The sequence below is a fragment of the Bombus affinis genome, chromosome 18 (genome assembly GCF_024516045.1).
Source record: "Bombus affinis isolate iyBomAffi1 chromosome 18, iyBomAffi1.2, whole genome shotgun sequence".
Taxonomy (NCBI): Eukaryota; Metazoa; Arthropoda; class Insecta; order Hymenoptera; family Apidae; genus Bombus; species Bombus affinis.
This window is the reverse complement of record NC_066361.1, coordinates 3,770,925-3,788,129: the sequence shown is the minus strand read 5'-3', so window position 1 is coordinate 3,788,129 and position 17,205 is coordinate 3,770,925. Positions and strand designations below refer to the sequence as shown.

Below are 17,205 nucleotides of genomic sequence, written 5' to 3'. Positions count from 1 at the left end.
ATGAAACAAAAGAAACTTTTAAAAATAACAGAGGATGAAATACAGTAAAGATACATTCGTGTAGAATATTAGAAGAACAGCTGATAGGATTAGGAAAGAAAAATTGCTGATAGAATAAAAAATAAATCAATCAATCAATAAAAATAAACAGTTAAATTAATTACTTTAACAAATTCGACCGTACGTAGCTGTTTAATGAGAAATTCACACCAATGTGAAAAATTGCACGTTCCACGCGTTTAAATCAAAGCAGGAAAATTTTATCGGAATTGTACTAGGAAAACTGACTATTTCTAATCTCCTTTTCGCTAAATTTTTTATCTTACCGCAACTTGTAATAAAGCGATTACTAGAGGATTATCGAACACCCAGTATATCACAGCCACGCAGCAAACGTTACAAAGGAAAGCAACCTTTGCCAATAGCTGTTAACCCGATAAGGATGTTTATAAGCAACTTTCTACCGACGCGTCGGCCATTGTTTGACGTCGAGCGCAGTGAAAACATTCGCGAAATTGCAAAGCATCTGCGAATTTTATACGAAATTAAATCAAGTGAAAGACCAAATTATTTTGCTGGATGATTTTAACGTTCCTCGGCAGCGTGAACTCGATCAGCGTTAAATAGCAGAAAAGGAATTAATCATTGAAAATCAGGGAAAAGTTTACGAGCGATCGACGAACCGGATCGTGCGCGGGTAACGAGCAAAGGCGATCATCGCGATACAAAAGAAGCAACGAGAGCGGCCCTTATTTTACACGTGTTTGCCGAACCGGCAATTTCCGGCGCATAGCTTAAAAAACGTAAACGCTAGGAAATTGCAAGATATCGTAAGAAAAATGCGATTGGCAATTTTTTCCTCTCGTTGATGATTCAGCGAAACATACAATGTACGCGACATCGTACAATTTGCATTCGAAATTATAACTAACCGCGCATTAATTTCTGTCCAGAGGTTACTATCATTTGCTTTATTTTTCTCTCGTTCGAACGGCAGGACCCATTTTACAAAACGATTCATAGCGATTCCTTCGATTCTTCTTTTTTTCGCCGACTACTTTCTCGTCCGTTTCGTATAATGAAAGGTGATCTGCTATAATGAATTCTTTGGAAATGAAATCGGATATTCACGGCAAATGTACGCCATTAAAGCGTTCGCAGGTTTCTCAATTCGGCGAAATACGCTTGTTAACGAAGGCCGAGTCGTACAATAAGATGGAAAAGGCGAGCGACAAGTGTCAGCAACGATCGAGTGTGATAGCAAACGACAGGAGGAAATGGCCACGTTTATCCGAGAATCGGCTAGCATAACTGCAAATGATAGATTACGATTAACCGTAGGGCCCGGCAGCTCGATCGATCAGTCGCAAATGGCAATAATTTTCCTACGACTGCGAGTAGCGTACAACGTCTTCATGAAATCAAGCGTTTCCATCCAACAGGTTTCGAAGCGACGCGGCGCACCGTTTCCATCAAAGAAGCATTAATGAAGATGAACAAACATTATACATAATAAACGCTTCTTTGAATGGCCTAACCTGTCGTAGAGAAATAAAATGCAAGGAAATACCGACAGCGCATCATCCATTCGAGTAAACGCAAATAGACGCATCTATTCTGTGCGAGCGCTTGGTGCAACAGAATATGCCGCTGATCGTCCACAGCCATCTTTTCCCTTCGACCATAGTAGCAACATGGTAACGACTTAATCTGCTCGCACGCGATTCCACAAAATATACGTTGCTGCCCCTTTCTCGATCAGCCTGCAATTCACCTAGCGTCGCTTACGTAACACGTATTCTCCAATCGACTTTGCTTAAACGCTCGTTGGAAAGTAGCAGCTTTGGTATCGGAAAGGGCTTGTAAACAGGTGGAAGAAGAAAAAGGAAGAAACGAAGAGAGAAGGAAAAGCGACGGTTGTGCGCGAGGGGCGCAATTAGCGGGGCTCACTCGGGTAGAAAGTGTGGCTCTCGAAGCTCTCGAAATTGCCCCGCCGGCAAACGAAATTGCGTTTTGCAGCGCGTAATACGTTGTACTTTCGAAACGGTCGGGGCCTGGTCCGAGAACGAGGGCCGCGTTCGAAGCTTCGGGCGGTCGCTCGTGAAACGAAAAACAGAGCAACACAGCGCGGACCGGAATACAGAACGACGGCGGCCATGTTAGACCGCGAAGACCAGTTTACGAGAAGAAACGTACGCTGAGTGCGGAAAGTACGCGCGCGAACGCGAAAAACGGTGCCGCGGAGCGTCCATCCGCCTTCGGTATAGCACACGCCGTCGTCATCGGGCGTCCTTTAATTCTGGTTAGCTTACCATGCCTGGTATCCTGCTTTACTCTTTCATATTTAAATGTATTATTAGCAGAGATTATTATAAGCACCAGCCGGGGGCATTAAGCAGGCCCGATCGCGAGCCATTGCTCACCGGTGTCTAGAATATTTTATATCGGGAGTAATTTCCGGTTTTGCGCACGCCTTCGAGTACACCGCGCGCGACCGCCCCCCGCTGCCCCCCCGGTCTTCCCCCGGATGCGTGAGCGTTATCGACCAACCTGCAACGTTCGATCGTTTTTTTCTTTTTTTTTTTTCTTTCTTTATCATAACAGGCAAGAAGTAGTAGTAGGTATATAGGGTGTATGGTTAATTAACTGCGTTGTTTCTTGGTTAGAAATAAAATAGTAGAATTTGGGTTATATATCAGGTTGTTCGAAGAGTTTCTTTCGTTTCATGAGGAAATAATAGACGTACAAGGATTTTTGTTTTATATTATTTTGTAGAATTACGTGGGTTTCATTGTGTTTTGTTGGGATAAACATCGCGATATTTTACGGACTTGGTTTCAAGCTTGTACGAAGGTGCATTGTTGTGAAAGAAAAACACTTTTTGGACAAGCATATGGGTTGCATTGTAAACTGTAGATTTGGTAAAAGTGTTTAAGTATTCTTATGAGTAGATTCTTTCGTAGATTTAAGTACTCAATGACTGTGGGTTAATTTTAGAAAATATTTTTTACTAAATGAGGAATGGATTGTCAGTAAAAATGTTGCAAGTAATTTAGTCTTTTCATGTAATGTGAACGTTCTAGACAATATGAATAAGAATAAAGATTAAGAAATAAGAGTTGAGAATAAGAATAGGAAATAAAAATAGAGGGTAAAATTGGGATATAAAAATAGAAAATTAAAGTACAGGACTAAATTAAAGACTAAAGACAAAAATAAGATTGTTTCTCATATTGATAATGAATTTTCCAAAGGCCAAACTGACCAACTATGTTCTTTATAAATTCCTCAATTTCATTGCAATTAATAACAATAATAATAAGAGTAGAGAATAAGAACAGGAAATAAAAATAGAGGATAAAATTGGGATATAAAAATAGAAAATTAAAATACAGGACTAAATTTAAGACTAAAGACAAAAATAAGATTTTTTCTCATATTGATAATGAATTTTCCAAAGGCCAAACTGATCAACTATGTTCTTTATAAATTTCTCAATTTCGTTGCCCAACTTTGCAATTAATATTCAATTTTCAATCATCTAAACAGAGATCTGTTTCATCCACTAAATTGTACAATGTCTGTTATGCTTTGAACGATTTAGATAGTTTTGTAGATATTTATGAAAGCATAGACATCTGTAGCCAACTGACGATCTCGAGTATCTCATAACGTTACCAAAAAACGTTAAACTTAGGCAAAGATTGGTTCCAGCTGCTGAATTTTATTGTTGAGGTTGACTGATAGAAGAACGAGTGGATGAATTTATTATTAGAAAAATATATTCACATAAGTATAAGTGCAGCTATAGTGTATGAGGTCAGAATCAAATAAATTGTTATCATCACTTATTAATTTAATGTATAGAGTATTGTTGAAGTTGACTGATAGGGGAACCAATGGATGAAGTTGTAAAGAAAAATATTTTGAAACAAGTATAGGTATGAGGTCAAAATCAAGTAAATTGTTATCACCATTTATTAACTTAATGTTTGATATTGTTGAGGTTGACTGATAAAGAAACAAGTGGATGAATTTATTATTAGAAAAATATATTCACATAAGTATAAGTGCAGCTATAGTGTATGAGGTCAGAATCAAATAAATTGTTATCATCACTTATTAATTTAATGTATAGAGTATTGTTGAAGTTGACTGATAGGAAAACCAATGGATGAATTTGTAAAGAAAAATATTTTGAAATAAGTATAGGTATGAGGTCAAAATTAAGTAAATTGTTATCATCATTTATTAACTTAATGTATGGTACTGTTGAGGTTGACTGGTAGAGGAACCAATGGATGAATTTGTAATAGAAAAATATATTAAAATAAGTATAGGTACAGGTACACTGTATGAGGTCAGAATCAAGTAAATTGATATCATCATTTATTAATTTAATGTGAAATATTAATAAGGTTGACTGATAAAGAAACAAGTGGATGAATTTATTATTAGAAAAATATATTCACATAAGTATAAGTGCAGCTATGGTGTATGAGATCAAAATCAAATAAATTGTTATCATCATTTATTAATTTAATGTTTGATACTGTTGAGGGTGACTGATAGTGGAACCAATGGATGAATTTGTAAAGAAAAATATATTAAAATAAGTATAGGTACAGGTACAGTGTATGAGGTCAAAATAAAATAAATTGTTATTATTATGTACTAATTTAATCTGTGATATTGTTGAGGTTGACTAATGGAGAAACCAATGGATGAATTTGTAATAGAAAAATATATTAAAATAAGTATAGGTACAGGTATAGTGTATGCTGATCCAGATCCTCGCTCTTGCAGTGTTACAATACAATAGAAGAAGCTATGACAGGCAGCACGTTCATATATTTCTAGCAAAGGACATTACCAAGAAGTTAAACTTGTAGCTGTAGCTGAAGGCTACAAGAAACAGCAATAGAAACCAACTTATAGTTCTTTTGTTTCCACACCTTGATGTTACACAACCCAAACATGATGTATATTCAAGGGCACAATAATATGCACCTCTCCTTATTTACAATATTTTTATTTCACTAAATTCTACTTTCTACTAATATTGGTATCCAGGTCACTGATACACACAAATAAAGATGAACATCTTTTCTTGAAGTAATTGCTTCAACATTTCTAAACGCTCCACTTTGAATATTTCACATACTTTCGCGTGTCTAAATATCCACGACTGCACAAGCAGCCGAAATATCAAGCATTAATCTCTCAGCGTAAATTGGGGATCGTCGTGAAGGAAGCGATACAGGTCGATGGTTGCCTCGTGTCCGATCTGGTCAAGTCTCTGACCCAGCGAGGGTGTAGCGGGGGAGAAGACGGATAATCCATCGTGGCGGCGATGAATCATGAGAGAATGCTAGGGATGTTGAAGAAGCGAGCGGACTAGTGGCGGGAGCGAGAGGTAAACCGTGAGATCGGTAGAGAAAGGGATAAACGTCAGCTAGAAAGATCGAGTGTAACTAGAGGGTGCCGTCAGAAATTCTTACGTGGAAAGGATAGAGAGGGAGAGAAAGAAAGAAAGACAGAAGGAGAGAGGGAGAGAGTTGGAGAAGAAAGAAGGATGGACGGGTCGATAAAGGAACGTCGGAAGAAGGCAAGGAAAACAGAGGGAAAGAGTCGGTTGAAAGAAACGGGGGTGAAACGAAATGGAGAGAACGAGAGCATAATGGGAGGAGGCAGGGAAAATGCTAGCTGTCGACCAGGCCTCCGGAAGTCCGGCTGCCACGTTGTCGTTCCTCCATTTTTCAAAAAATAAAACCGACCGCAACGCAAGCTCATTGTTTACTTTTGCCGTTCGAGCGCCCGTGTGGTTTCGTGCACAGGGGTTGAACCAGCTCCGCACAGGGTGGATACATGGCTTCTCTGTGTTCCTGTATATGGAATATTTATCGAAGTATCGAGGAAACACGGCTGTATCGTTCATTAAACGACGTAGATTACGTTTGTGAATTAAGTTCGTATTTAGGCGTATTAAGGCTATCAAAACTTTTTCATTTTTTTGAGAAATAAATGTAGGAAGGACCGGCACAGAACGCGATTAATTCCGTCATGGACGTGAAAATCCCCCGAGCTTAAAGTTCATTTTCTAAGGAAAGATGAAGTTCTTCCGAAACTTCACCCCATCCACCTTTTCTCCAACCTGTGACGTTCCTATAAATCTATTCTCCGAAGCGGCCTATGTTCTAGGAAACTCAGGGACCAAAGAGTTTATCAATTCCTTAACTTTGTATATCCTCAACTTTGAATCCACCTCTCGCCATTATCATCGTAACGCGAAGGACCAGTCATGGCAGCTAACGCTAGGACTATAGATAGTTAACGCGAAGCTATTGCTAGCAAAACCAGTGAAAATGTCTGGTCTTTAAAAAATACCTGATGATAGAATATTTTTATATTTGTTGATTTGTTACTTTCTTGCAGAAGAAATTCCATTTATGTAGTATATTTTTGATATTATTAATCCATCTGGGACCATCGTCCATAAACGAGGGTCGACACGTTTATAAAATTGTAGAACCAGTCGTTTCGACTGCTGTGGTATTTCTAGCGTTAGCATCTAGCGATCTAGCGATCGATCCGGAATCTTCCTGATAACTGATATCGTCTTATCGAATGATACGCGTTAAAATTTCAAAAACGAGTGGCAAGTTGTACGAAACGAGGAACTGGTTAATTGGGGTTCGATAAACAGATTGCGGGACCCTTTTACACTTTGACAAGTACCGGTCATTTTAACTGATATTGGTACGAGTAGCCTTGATACAAAATTATTTTCAATTTGAATACGTAGAAAAGAAAATTAAATTCATTATATTATTCTTTTAGTTATGCGAAAGTCGTTACATCACTGTGGAAATAAATATAACACAAAGTAGAAATTTTCAAATAGAATTGTAAAACCAGTCAATTTGACTGGAGTGTTAGTTGTAATGTTAATAATATGAATATAATTGTAGGAGATTAGAATGTACAAGTATAAAGTGCACAAAATATTCAGTGTTAACAATTTCTTTGAATAATTAAGGATACCCAATCACTATAGTACACTATAAAACAAAGTAGGAGTTTTCAAATAAAATTGTAAAACAAGTCAAATTGACTGGAGTGTTAGTTTTAATGTTATTGGATATTCTCTAAATGTTTATACAATTATAGGACATTAAAATGTACAAAATATTCAATGTTAAGAACTTGTTTGAATAATTAAGGATGGAAATCACTATAGTACACCATAACACAAAGTAGGAGTTTTCAAATAAAATTGTAAAACAAGTCAAATTGACTGGAGTGTTAGTTTTAATGTTATTGGATATTCTCTAAATGTTTATACAATTATAGGAAATTAAAATGTACAAAATATTCAATGTTAAGAACTTGTTTGAATAATTAAGGATGGAAATCACTATAGTACACCATAACATGAAGTAGGAACTTCCAAATAAAATTGTAAAACCAATCAATTTGACTGGAGTGTTAGTTGTAATGTTAATAATGTGTATATAATTGTAGGAGATTAGAATGTACAAGTATAAAGTGTACAAAATATTCAATGTTAACAGCTCATTTGAATAATTAAGGATGAAAATCGCTACACTACACTATAACACAAAGTAGGAGTTTTCAAATAAAATTGTAAAAGCAGTCAATTTGACTGTAATGTTAGTTCTAGTGTTAATGAATATTCTCTAAATGTTCATACAATTATAGGAAATTAAAATGTACAAAATATTCAATGTTAAGAACTTGCTTGAATAATTAAGGATGGATATCACTATAGTACCATAAACAAAGTAGGAATTTTCAAATAAAATTGTAAAACCAATCAATTTATCTGATGTGTTAATTGTAATGTTAATAATGTTTATATAATTGTAGGAGATTAGAATGTACAAGTATAAAGTGTACAAAATATTCAATGTTAACAGCTCATTTGAATAATTAAGGATGGAAATCACTATAGTACACCATAAACAAAGTAGGAACTTTCAAATAAAATTGTAAAACCAGTCAATTTGATTGGAGTGTTAGTTGTAATGTTAATAATGTGTATATAATTGTAGGAGATTAGAATGTACAAGTATAAAGTGTACAAAATATTCAATGTTAACAGCTCATTTGAATAATTAAGGATGGAAATCACTATAGTACACCATAACATGAAGTAGGAACTTTCAAATAAAATTGTAAAACCAATCAATTTGACTGGAGTGTTAGTTGTAATGTTAATAATGTGTATATAATTGTAGGAGATTAGAATGTACAAGTATAAAGTGTACAAAATATTCAATGTTAACAGCTCATTTGAATAATTAAGGATGGAAATCACTATAGTACACCACAACACAAAGTAGGAATTCTCAAATAAAATTGTAAAAGCAGCCAATTTGACTATAGTGTTAGTTCTAGTGTTAATGAATATTCTCTAAATGTTCATACAATCATGGGAGATTAAAATATAAAAAATGTTCAGTGTTAAGAACTCATTTTAATAATTAAGAATGGAAACCACTATACCACACTATAACACCAGTCAATTTGACCGCTTCTACTGTTAAAGTGCAATACAATGTAACAGCTATACACTAAAAAATAGAACTGGGCTCTTAAAACGAGAATAACCTGTACTATGAGAATAAAGCGTGACCCAAAGCGTTGAAACGCGACCAGACGCAAAATAGCACTCTTTTGGGACATCCACGTTTCTGTCGTTAACAACGTCGTCGCAGTTTTCGCCGGCTGAACGTCTTCGTCGGACGCGACGTCACGTGTAGGGTGGCTAACAACTTGAGGGGATAATTAGCGCCGGAGATAGTTAATCAGTCAAGAGAGAGAGAGAACAGCATCCCCCGCGCGTCGCTAACGGCGAACGCGACCTGTCGTCTCCTTATTAAAGCCAAACAGAAGTGTCTGGCGTTGTGACGTCATTATTAATTCAAGAACGCCCGCCGCTAACGACCGCAGTAATTACTCGCCGATGCGGGAATTCTGTTCGTCGGACCGACACAAGAAGAATGAACGCCGAGATACGTTCGATGCTTCTTGCTATGTGCGTCAGTTGTTGCATCTTCCTCCTTTTTTCTTTTCTCGTCCTGATAGATTTATGATCATGAAGCCTTGATTATTCTGAAATCAGCCAGATACACAGCTTAGCCAGATGAATGTACAGAGATTCTGTAAGAATCTTCCTTCACCAAGATCTTTGAACCAAGTTAGCCAACGAAGTGGATAGTTTCGTTAATCTAAAGAATTTCTCATATCTTGGCTACTCTCCCTCCTAATGGCTTATCTATCATCCCTGCAATCGGCCGAGCAGAATCTCGTGCAGTCGCCATCGTATGAATGAAAGGAACTCGGAAAACCATGAGCCACGAAACCCTATGAAAGATACGAATATCAATTGGCGATAGAAAATCCCACCGCGAGCAACAACAACGTTTGAGAAATATGGCCAGTAGCCAAACCCAAGTCCTTGATCCTAGGTACTTATCACCCTCTTGCTGGAGCAACCGTTGGCCGCCTGTACTACGCCGAGTGTGTACACAATTTTGAACAACTTTCTTCCTTTTGCCGGGATAGCTGCCAGCGATAAATTTGCCGCGGAGCTTTTAAAAGAAAAGGAGGAAAGAAAGACACGTGGAGCGTATAGATACGCGTGCTAGCGAGAGCAAAGAACGAGTAGGAGAAAGAAGAAAGAGGAAAGGAAATATATAGAAGTGAAATAGCGTGAAACACGCGACGATGGGTAACGTTGCAGGTTAGGGAAGGTTAGGATGAACGTTAGGTAGACGCAAGATCGGCTCTCAGGTTTCACATCCGACTTGTCAGTTACGTCACGTCACGTCACGGTGCGTCACGGCGCACGGCACGTACAGATACAATGCGGTTGCCGAACCCATAAATCGCTCAAACGCCGCTCCTGCAATGGACGCCGGTTACGTGGACGAAATGCAAAACCAATTGCACCCGAATTCTACCGCCTGTACCTTTCGACCACCCTCCGCGTCCTACCTGCATGATTTCTCTTGACAGCATTCACGTGTCTTGTTGGACGAATTCTGCCGGAACTTATTATGATGAGACGTTTTCTCAGCGTTTTCGAGGTACATGATATTCTCCAAAGAAGAGTCTATGTTAAAGCAATTCTTATTAAGGTACAGGATATTCTTCAAAGAAAAGAGTTTAAGTTGAAGCAACTCTTATTGAGGTACATGATATTCTTCAAAGAAGATTCTACGTTGAAACAATTCTCATTAAGGTACATGATATTCTTCAAAGAAAAGAGTCTACGTTAAAGCAATTCTTATTAAGGTATTCTTCAAAGAAAGAATATTATTGAATGAATTGATATTCTTCAAAGAAGAGTCTATGTTAAAGCAATTCTTATTAAGGTACATGATATTCTTTAAAGAAAATTCTACGTTGAAACAATTCTCATTAAGGTACATGATATTCTTCAAAGAAGGTTCTACATTAAAGCAATTTTGATTGATGATATTTTTCAAAGAAAATTCTACGTTGAAACAATTCTCATTAAGGTACATGATATTCTTCAAAGAAGATTCTACATTGAAGCAATTCTTATTGAGGTACATGATATTCTTCAAAGAAGATTCTACATTAAAGCAATTTTTATTAAGGTACATGATATTCTTCAAAGAAAAGAATCTATGTTAAAGCAACTCTTATTGAGGTACATGATATTCTTCAAAGAAGATTCTACATTAAAGCAATTCTTATTAAGGTACATGATATTCTTCAAAGAAAAGAATCTATGTTAAAACAATTCTTATTGAGGTACATGATATTCTTCAAAGAAGATTCTACATTAAAGCAATTTTTATTAAGCTACATGATATTCTTCAAAGAAGATTCTACATTAAAGCAATTTTTATTAAGCTACATGATATTCTTCAAAGAAGGTTCTACATTAAAGCAATTCTTATTAAGCTACATGATATTCTTCAAAGAAAAGAGTTTAAGTTAAAGCAATTCTTATTGAGGTACATGATATTCTTCAAAGAAGATTCTACATTAAAGCAATTTTTATTAAGCTACATGATATTCTTCAAAGAAGATTCTACATTAAAGCAATTCTTATTGAGGTACATGATATTCTTCAAAGAAGGTTCTACATTAAAGCAATTCTTATTGAGGTACATGATATTTTTCAAAGAAAATTCTACATTAAAGCAATTCTTTTTAAGCTACATGATATTCTTCAAAGAAAAGAGTCTACTTTAATGCAATAAGAATCATGTACCTTGCATATTATGAAATCCTTTAAATTCTTACAAAATTAAGGAAATTCCGACAGAACAGAAATTGATATTATTATAGATAAGTGTAATTATAAAGAGACATAATTATATGCCTGTTAAAGTAATAATGAAGGAGTCATCATTATTATTTTATCTGTTATTCGATCAAAAATTGTTCTTTCCTAGTCTCAGTATTATTTTCAATATCATTTTCAGATATTCTAAGAGTAAAGGGAATACTTTGATTCTGCATACTTTATTTATAACTATATTAATAAATTAATTATTTTGTTATGAAGTAAGGATGAAAGAGTCTCCTTATTTATTTTTATTGATTGATTTTTGATTTATTTTCATTGATTGATTTTTTTTTAGAAATTTTTCTTCCCTAATCCTATCAGCTGTTTTTCCAATATTCTACACAAATATTTCTTCACTACATTTTATCTTCTGTTAGTTTTAATAATATTAGGTTGTTGTATGTAAAAGTTTCTTTCATAAATTGATAATAGACGAATAACAATTTCTGTTTTATATTATCTTATTGAACTAGCTGTGCTCCATTTCCTTATATTTCTATTATTACGTTCGTGCATAATAAACAACATTGTGCTTCTATTATTTTCTTTATAAAACGAAAGAAACTGATAGAGAAAAGAAACCAATAAAAATAAATAAGAAAACTCTTTCATCGTTACTTTACAACAAAATAATTAATTTCTTACTATAGTTATAAATAAACCATACAGAATCAAAGTATTCCTCCCACACTTGGAATATAATAAATGAACAGCAATTCCTCTTTTATATTATTTTATCCAATTAAGTTATATTTCTATTATTACGTTCGTGAATAATAATTCGTCCATTATTTCCTTACAAAACGAAAGATACCTTTCAAACAACCTAATACAAGCATTCCCAAATTAGGTAAATTATTGTTCAATAATTTATTCGAAATCGACAGAAACATCAAGCAGGGAAGATACATTAAAAGACGAAAATAAGATTAAAATACGAATTCGAAGCGGAGATCGGAGGCGACGGTGGCAAAACGTTAACGTGCGAGCGCCAGCAATGGAAGCAAGAGAGCAGCAAGTGGCTCGTACGTCAGCCGGTGGCTCGTAAACGTCAGCGGTGGTGCTCGTAAACGTAAACGCGATGCTATAAGGGGGATGTAGAATGGCGCAGCCGGAGAGTCGCCATAACATAACAGTTAAAGAGATACACATAGAGAGAAAGACGATCCATTTAGCGGTTTAAATGCGGTTGTTACGGCATCCTATGCAACGAAACAATCTGTCGCATTCTCTCTAGCTCTCCAGAAGATTTAGGACCAACCCCTGGCTTACGTTTTGTCACGAACCATGAAATTTTTTCAATTCCTGTAACGTGTTCTCTCTTTGTAGTCGACATTCTTCCTCTTGTTCACTTTTCTTCTCTGTTATTCTATTATTATTGAAATTAGAATATCGACACTGTATAGAATTATTGAACTAATCAATGTGATTGTTATTAGATGTTTTATAATTGTTAGAAATGGATTGTTAGAAAGTGATTATGTGTGCTTGATTGTTTTCCAAGTTTCCATGGTATGTTTAAATATTAAAGTTAAATTTTGAAGGATAATTTTGCTGTTAATTATGGTGAAATAACAGTAACCTTGAGTTATAACTGTGCTTTCATTTATAAGAAATTTGGTATGAAATTACAAAAGCAATGAAGCTTCTTAAAAGTAGAAGAATCTATTACTAATATTCAGAGTCCTGTTCATGAAACAAACCTCTGCTTAAATCCATTTCTGTAGTTACATTTTGCAAAATAGGAATTTTAAAACACACAAACTTCAAATATACAAAAGTAATGAAGCTTCTTAAAGGTAGAACAATCTACCAATATTCAGAGTACAATTCTATTCATAAAATTAATTATTTCATGAAGAAAACCTCTGCTTAAATTTATTGCTCTAGTTACATTGTGCCAAAGAGAAATGTTAAAACACACAAAATTCAAATATACAAAAGTAATGAAGCTTCTTAAAGGTAGAATAATCTACTAATATTCAGAGTCCTATTCTATTCATAAAATTAATTAATTCATGAAGAAAACCTCTGCTTAAATTTATTGCTCCAGTTACATTCTGCCAAAGAGAAATGTTAAAACACACAAAATTCAAATATAGAAAACTAATGAAGCTTCTTAAAAGTAGAACAATCTACCAATATTCAGAGTCCTATTCATGAAACAAACCTCTGCTTAAATTCATTTTTCTAGTTATATTGTGCCAGAGAAATGTTAAAACACACAAAATTCAAATATACAAAACTAATGAAGCTTCTTAAAGGTAGAATAATCTACTAATATTCAGAATACAATTCTATTCATAAAATAAATAGTTGATGACATAAACCTCTGCTCATATTCATTTTTCTAGTTACATTGTGCCAAAGACAAATGTTAAAACACACAAAATTCAAATATACAAAAGTAATGAAGCTTCTTAAAGGTAGAAGAATCTACCAATATTCAGAGTACAATTCTATTCATAAAATTAATTATTTCATGAAGAAAACCTCTGCTTAAATTTATTGCTTTAGTTACATTGTACAAAAGAGAAATGTTAAAACACACAAAATTCAAATATAGGAAACTAATGAAGCTTCTTAAAGGTAGAACAATCTACCAATATTCAGAGTACAATTCTATTCATAAAATTAATTAATTTATGAAGGAAACCTCTGCTTAAATCCATTTCTATAGTTACATTCTGCAAAATAGGAATTTTAAAACACACAAAATTCAAATATACAAAAGTAATGAAGCTTCTTAAAGGTAGAACAATCTACTAATATTCAGAGTCTATTCATAAAATTAATTAATTCATGAAGGAAACCTCTGCTTAAATCCATTTCTGTAGTTACATTGTGCCAAAGAGAAATGTTAAAACACACAAAATTCATATATACAAAAGTAATGAAGTTTCTTAAAGGTAGAACAATCTACTAATATTCAGAGTCCTATTCATGAAGGAAACCTCTGCTTAAATCCATTTCTGTAGTTACATTTTGCAAAATAGGAATTTTAAAACACACAAAACTCAAATATACAAAAGTAATGAAGCTTCTTAAAGGTAGAACAATCTACCAATATTCACAGCCCTATTCATGAAACAAACCTCTGCTTAAATCCATTTTTCTAATTACATTGTGCCAAAGAGAAATTTCTAAAAATGTATTCCTCCTAACGAGAGCACACCGTGAATCGAACCAAGCATTATCCTTCTGCAGAAAATTAATAAAGAAAACGAGCGTGTCTTTCCGCCACATTAGACAACGAAACTTACCGCGCTAATAATTCCAATTAAGGGGAAAGAGTTTATCAATGAACGAGAATGAATAGCAATTAGGGGATGAGTCGTTGCCTCTCTGCCGACAGAATCAAAACGTAACGAGATAAATTCGTAGGGTGTAAGCGGAATAAGGAGATCCGATAAAGGCTGCGGGCCATCGTCGAGAGGGGTGGCCTTGCTGTTATTGAATGCCACGAAAGCACAGGCCATGCCGAGTTTTCAAGGGGGTAGTGATTAAACTGACGGATGAATCCTAGGGATCCGGCGAGTGGGATGCCTCCAGAGGTAGCTACCACGTTCTGCAAGGGGTTGAAACAACGCCATTCTGTGTTTAATCATGTCTGACCGACTGAGGGGACAGTCGTTTCGGGGGTGGAATTTGCATAGTCGACGTTTCTCTTCAATGGAAACAAAAACTCTGGATTTTCCTGGATTCTATTGTATGCTAAATATAGTTGAACGTGAAAAACGTTTCGACAATAACGTTGAAAGAAAATTGCTTTAACATATCGAGGAGAAATATCATTTTCTCGACGATGGTGTAATTTCAATTAATTTTTTAATCTTCTGCCTGGAGTGTCATAAAAATGAGCTTTTCAGAGAAAATTGTCGTCGATTTACGAAAGATAATAATCCGCAGGATACAAATATCCTGTTTTGTTATTATACGCGCAGCGATGTTTGCCCATTTATCGAAAGTGTCATCAATTTTATACTCAATTAAATTTTACAGTACACCGGAACCGAATGAATCACAATTAAATGGAAGAAATTATAATGTTAATTGATTCGCATGAATAATCGTGCACGAATTGCTTTATAAATAACGCCATTAAATTACAAGGACGAAATTAAATCGACCACATTTAACACGATCAGAAACGGTGCCATAGTTGTCGAGAAAGTACGATCGATCTTTGCTGTCCTTCGATTCTCACCGAGACCAGCCTGTAAACTTACAATTGTCTCTTCCATCAGCTTTACACAGCACCTTATTCGCCCGAAATCTTCGCGATAATTAGGTTCGCGTACCTCTCGTGCGGCGCCACTTTGACGCCATTTTTATGCCACTTTGAGGTTAGGTTCGACATACGCAACGAAAACGGCGAAGGAAAGAGCGAAAGGAAGGAAAGGAGAGGAAGAAGCAAGAAAGAAACGGACAAGTATACGGTATATACAGAGCGATATCTCAATCGCCGTACAAAAACCGGCAATAACTTGCCACGCCACCCAGAAACATGATTGCACGCATCGTGCGCCATGAAAACAAGAACCCCGAGAAACGCCGAAATTATGATAATGATTCGGAGCCGATTTCAGTTAAGACATTAGGCGACGTGTATAATTTAGACAAAAAGCAGGCCCGCTAAGTAAAGACCTCAAAGTATCGATTCGTGGTCGCTCACGATAATAAACTTTAATATATATTATGCAGATTGGTGGCCGTACGCGCGGATCAGCCCCGCGTCTACGCCTATGGCCGGCTTTCTCTCTTTTTACGGTGAAACGGCGTTTATCAATACACCGTGAGCAGAGGGAAAATTTCAGACCTCCCTCCCTCTCTCTTCTCCCGTTATACACGTCGCAGATGAGGAAACATCGGGGCCTTTCTTTCGGAATTTTTCCGAACATCTCCGACACTTTGGTCTGCACTATTTGTTACAGCTGTACTTAAATGATAAGACTTGGAAATAGTTGTTACGACTCGATCCTATTACGTTTGCACGAGATTCGTGACGCCGGGCTTGGGCTCCAGCTGACGCAACCGGTCGCCGGACGTAGCCACGGTCACGGGATGAACGTTTTTGCCTAACAGAGAAGTGTCAGTATTGTGGGACACGCGTTGTGTTAACAATGAAACAGGAGCAATGTCAGCTCTACGCGGGTCTGCCCAGCAACGGCGGCTGCAATTTTGTCGGTATCCCCGGCCAATATGCAACGAACAAACGCGATCGTAAGGAGAGGAAAATTCCCATCAGTCTTTTGCTCTGGCGATCACCTTGCCGAGTTTGCACATCGTCTTCACGCGCTTTACTATACCGTGCGTCACGGCAAACGTTGCTTTGTGCTTCAAAATATATTCCACGTCTGACAGAGAGTTAGCCGGTTCACCGTGGATTCGTTATTGAACCTAAGAACATGGAGAAACGATGACAATTGCAGCAATCGTTCAGCACCGGAAATAACCTGCGTAAAAGTTGCTAGAAGCCGAAAGAGCTGAGGGAAGAGAAAGAAAGAGACTGAGAAAGGGTAAGAAGATGGTGGGGGCGAGGGGTGGGAGAAAAGAGGCGGTCGGCAAAGGGGAGGCTGATGGTACAAGAAGGATAATAACGCGTAGTTTGGATGAAGATTATAGGCGCGGATAAATGAATAGTTTACGAGCAGCGAAAATGAGACGGGTAAAATATTAAACGCTGCCTATGGACGCGGAGACTCGAACCTTTGATACGCTGGTCGCCTGTAATAAAGCTCAATGTTAAATGTCTTTATTGCGTTTCTGGCCCTATCCTCCTATATACGGTAATTGATACGAGCAAAGCTAAGGGCGAAACGCGCGCGGACTCCGCTTGTCCGCAAATTATA

General features: G+C 36.3%; 1 long non-coding RNA gene across 1 annotated transcript in view; it reads right to left on the bottom strand.

Moving 5' to 3' along the window:
* The window catches only part of LOC126926672 (uncharacterized), a 148,750-nt gene that overhangs the window by 93,121 nt on the left and 38,424 nt on the right, over window positions 1-17,205 (bottom strand). The gene's annotated exons all lie outside the window — the stretch shown is intronic.